Source organism: Hylobates moloch, unplaced genomic scaffold (genome assembly GCF_009828535.3).
Source record: "Hylobates moloch isolate HMO894 unplaced genomic scaffold, HMol_V3 SCAFFOLD_12, whole genome shotgun sequence".
Classification (NCBI taxonomy): domain Eukaryota; kingdom Metazoa; phylum Chordata; class Mammalia; order Primates; family Hylobatidae; genus Hylobates; species Hylobates moloch.
Window position 1 is genome coordinate 105,092,456 of NW_026652287.1, and position 5,152 is coordinate 105,097,607.

Sequence of the window (5,152 nt, forward strand, 5' to 3'; positions counted from 1 at the left end):
TCAAAGCGGGGGCTCTTCCCTGGCAACCGCCAGCCTATTGGGCCAGGAACAGCAGCCCCAGAGAGAGATTCCACAAGGGCAGGAAGCAGGGAGCACAGCAACATGTCTTTGGTGTGCTGACAGCCAGCAACGGCAGCCCCCGTGTGGGCTGCTTCCAACAGTGATGGGGGGCTTTCATCTGGGAGCTCACCCCTTAATCCAGGACCTGGGGGCTGGGGACACAGCTGGAGCCCCAGGCATCCAGACCCTGGGAGAACAGTGGCCACTCAGTCCCAGGGCCATTAAAACTTGTACTTCCTCCTCCTGTGGTTTCTTTGCCTCTGCCCAGGCCAGGGGTAACAGCCCCCAGGTCTCATCTGTAGACTTCAGGGAGGGAGGTTGATGAGTCCTGACTGTGTCCTCAGGGACTCTGCAAACCCAGGAGCAGCTGCACTCAGGGTCCCCAGGTCAATGGTTTTGGAGAGGCCCCAGGAGGGTACAAGAGGCGAAGAATCTCCTGAGCCCTCCTGCCTCAGTTGGCAGTGTTTGGAGATGGGGACATCCCCAGAGCTTCAGTGGCCCTGGGTTAACACCTCCTGCCTGGGGGCTCCCAGAGGGTCCCAGGCAAGGGTAAAGCATGTTCAGCCCCCAGAGGGCTGGCCCAGGCTAAGCTGGTGTGTTTCTGTGGTCAGGAAGGCCAGTTCCAGGCGGAGGGTGGAGGGTAGGCTGCAAAGTGACTCCCTAACATAGTGCTCACGACCCCAGGAGATGCGGCTGTGAGGCAGGAAAATAGAGGGAATTGGAGGTTAAATAAACGGCAAACTGAGTAAAAGCAGAAGCAAGGTGAAGGGACGGGTAAGCAAAAAGCAAAATATGGGCAGGTGCAGTGGCTCATGCCATAATCCCAGCACATTGGGAGGCCAGGGCAGGCAGATCACCCAAGGTCAGGAGTTCAAGACCAGCCTGGCCGACATGGTGAAACCTCATCTCTACTAAAAATACAAAAATTAGCCAGGCATAGTAGCAACGCCTGTAGTAGTCCCAGCTACTCAGGAGGCTGAGGCAGGAAAATTACTTGAAGCTGGGAGGTGGAGGTTGCTGTGAGCCAAGATCGTGCCACTGCACTCTAGCATGGGCAACAGAGCGAGACTCCATCTCAAAAAAGAAAAAAAAAAAAAAAAGAATTAACTTAGTGGTATATGAATTATTCCAGACCTTATCACTTTGGAGAAAATACCACACTAAAAAGCGAACTGAGGAGGCTGCACATGATGGCTAACGCCTATAATCCCAGCGCTCTGAGAGGCTGAGGTGGCCAGATCATGAGGTCAAGAGATCGAGATCATCCTGGCCAAAATGGTGAAATCCCATCTCTACTAAAAATACAAAAATTAGCTGGGCGTGTTGGCACATGCCTGTAGTCTCAGCTACTTGGGAGGTTGAGGCAGGAGAATTGCTTGAACCTGGGAGGCAGAGGTTGCAGTGAGCCAAGGTCGTGCCACTGTACTCCAGCCTGGGTGACAGAGCAAGACTTTGTCTCCAAAACAAACAAACAAAGGAAACAACAACAACAAAAAACCTCACCATGTTCTTGATTTGTGTGTCCCTGATCACTGGTCAGATGGGATGTTTCTTCACATTGGTTAGCCCCATGTATGTAAGAGGGTAGTATCTTTCTAAGCTTGGGGTAGGCTTGGTGAGCTTTTTTTTCCTTTTTTTTTTTTTTCTTTTCAGAGATGAGGTCTCACTCTGTCACCCAGGCTGGCAAACTCCTGGGCTCAAGCAATCCTCCCACCTCAGCCTCCCAAGTAGCTGGGACTACAGGCATGTGCCACCATGCCAGGCTAATGTTTAAATTTTTTGTAGAGATGGGGACCAGTTCCGTCTGGAGTTGATTTTTGAGTGTAAGGAGGCCACATGCGGTCCTCCTTGGAAAGGTTCAAAGAGGGGTCCTTTAAACTGGGATTCTAGGTCTTCTCCCACAGCTTCAACTCAAACAGTTCTGCATTTTTTTTTAGACATGAGGTCTCACTCTGTCGCCCAGGCTGGAGTGCAGTGGCAGTGCATCATAGCTGACTGCAGCCTTGAACTCCTGGGCTCAAGTCATCCTCCTGACTCAGCCTCCCGAGGAGCTGAGACTACAGAAATAGCCACCATGCCTGGCTGATTTTTCTACTTTTTTGTAGAGATGGGGTTTCGTCATGTTGCCCAGGCTGGTCTCAAACTCCCGGGCTTAAGGGATCCTCCCACCTCGGCCCCACAAAGTGCTGGCATTACAGGTATAAGCCATTGCACTTGGCCAAAATAACATTTTTATTGAGATATAATTCACACAGCATAAAATTCACCCTTCTTTTTTTTTTTTTTGAAATGGAGTCTCACTTTGTCGCCCAGTTTGGAGTGCAATGGCACAATCTCCACCCACTGCAACCTCTGCCTCCCAGGTTCAAGCAATTTGCCTGCCTCAGCCTCCAGAGTAGCTGGGATTACAGGTACCCACCACCATGCTCAGCTAATTTTTAAAATTTTTTAGTAAAGACGAGGTTTCACCATGTCGGCCAGGCTGGTCTTGAACTCCTGACCTCAAGTGATCTGCCCACCTCAGCCTCCCAGAGTGCTTGGATTACAGGCGTGAGTGACTGTGCCCAGCCGAACCTTTTACAATTCAGTAGTTTTTGGTACATTCTCCGGATTGTGCAATCATCACCAGAATCTAATTCCAGCATCTTTTCATCACCCCCAAAAGAATTCCCCTTGCCCCTTCTTCTAGCCCCTGGCACCCATAACAGTTCTGCTTTTAGCTGATTTACTTTTTTTTAATTGGGATTTTGAGTAAGATTTAATTTGGGACGAAGATTTCTACTGCTTAAAAAAAAATTGGGGCCGGGCATGGTGGCTCACACCGGTAATCCCAGCACTTTAGGAGGCCGAGGCAGGTGGATCACCTGAGGTCAGGAGTTCGAGACCAGCCTGGCCAACATGGTAAAACCCCGTCTCTACTAAAAATACAAAAAATTAGCTGAGTGCGGTGGTGGGCACCTGTAATCCCAGCTACTCTGGAGGCTTAGGAAGCAGAATCACTTGAACCTGAGAGGCGGAGGTTGCAGTGAGCCTAGATCATGCCTTTGCACTCCAGCCTGGGCAACAAGAGCAAGACTCTTTTTCAAAAAGAAAAAAACAACAACAACAAAACTGAAACCTCTGCGAGACACCAGGCTGCCTCCCAATGGATCTAGAGTTACCAGGTGGCCTATGATGGTGTCTAGATCCAGACTCTAGAGACAGACTAAGTCAGTGTTCTCTCAAGGGAGATTTCCCAAATGGGTGGCAGTTATAAATGCACACATGAGCCTTCACTGCCCCAAAGGGCCACGCCAATTTCAGCTACCAAGAAAATGAACCATGTCATTACAAGTGCCTAATTTTCAAGAAGGAGAATAATAAGCCCTTAGCGCCCTAATTTGGTTTTTCCCATAGTGGTTTCTGCACAAAGTGGTATTCACACACAACATTCCAGGGACCAGCCGCCAGCAGCAGAAGATGCAGAGGCACGGCTCTGATTATCCAGCTGAGGCAGCCCCTCCCCTCCCTGCCACTCCTGGGACTCTTAATCCCCAGGCCCCATTTTATTTTCTTCTAGGTATTTATATTTCTATGAAGCATCTGCTTTGTTTACTGGTGTTTGCCCCATGAACATGGGCTTCCAAGGGGCTAAAGCCCTATCACTCCCTCTCACTGACGTGCTCCCACCCCAGTGTCCAGAACAGTGCCTGGTACACATAGGCCCTCAATAAACAGCTGCTCAGCAGATGCACAGTGGTCAGGCCCAGGCCGCTGGAGGTGGGTCCTCCTCTCCCTCCTTAGCTCACACTCTCCTGCTTCTTCTTCAGCAATGAGCAGCTTCAGCTACCCTGAGCTCAGTCCCAGAGCTGAGGACCCTCCTTGCATCATGATCTCACCCCCACCTGATTTTCAGATACAAAACGAGTATGTGTGGAACCCTACTATTCTGGCACATGGTTACATTGTAGACATATTAATATTAAAACTTATTTACATGAAATGTACTTATGTAACGTTTCGTTAAAGTACATGAAATACAGGAGACATTGATACTAATTCCTTGTTTTTCTTTTTGTTTCTTTTTTTTTTTTTTTTTGAGACAGAGTCTCACTCTGCTGCCCAGGCAAGGCTGGAGTGCGTGGGTGGCTCGGCTCACTGCAACCTCGGCTTCCCCGGTTCAAGCGATTCTCCTACCTCAGCCTCACGAGTAGCTGGGATTACAGGCACGCGCCACCATGCCTGGATAATTTTTGTATTCTTAGTAGAGATGGGGTTTCACCATGTCGGCCAGGCTGGTCTGAAACACGCGACCTCAGGTGATCCGCCTGCCTCGGCCTCCGGAGTTCTGGGATTACAGGCGTGAGCCACCGCGCCCGGTCTCCTTGTTTTTCTTGAGTTTACATATAACTGAGCTTTCTTTTTTCTTTCTTTTTCTTTTGTGGGGGACGGAGTCTCGCTCTGTCACCCAGGCTGGAAAACTGGAGTGCAATGGAGCGATCTTGGCTCACTGCAACCTCCGCCTCCCCGGTTTAAGTGATTCTCTTGCCTCAGCCTCCTGAGTAGCTGGGATTACAGGCATGCGCCACCACGCCCAGGTAATTTTTTTATTTTTAGGAGAGACGGGGTTTCACCATATTGGTCAGGCTGGTCTCGAACTCCTCACCTCGTGATCCGCCTGCCTCGGCCTCCCAAAGTGCTGGGATTACAGGCGTGAGTCACCGCGCTCGGCAGACGTCTTGTATTTTTATTTGCTAAGTGTGGCGATCCTAGTCTGGGACATACTTGTACTAAGCATATTTATATTAAAAACGTTTTAACATACTACTCTTGGACACTGTATAAAACGGTTGCGTGTCTGGAACCCCCTCGTTTTGCCCCGCGGCCGCATCGTACATGCTCATCCCCGCAACCGCCACCTTCTCCACTTCCCGCAGCAGCGCCCCTGACGCTGCGCGACCCGTTGCCGAGGCGACTGGACCAGCGGCCTGAGGTTACTAGAGGGCACGGCGGGGGCGGGGCGCTCATCCCAGGCGGCTTCTGATTGGCCCCGGCCGCCTCGTGCGTCACAGCCCCGCCCCTGCCCGGGAGTCCCGCGGCGGTGACTTGTTAC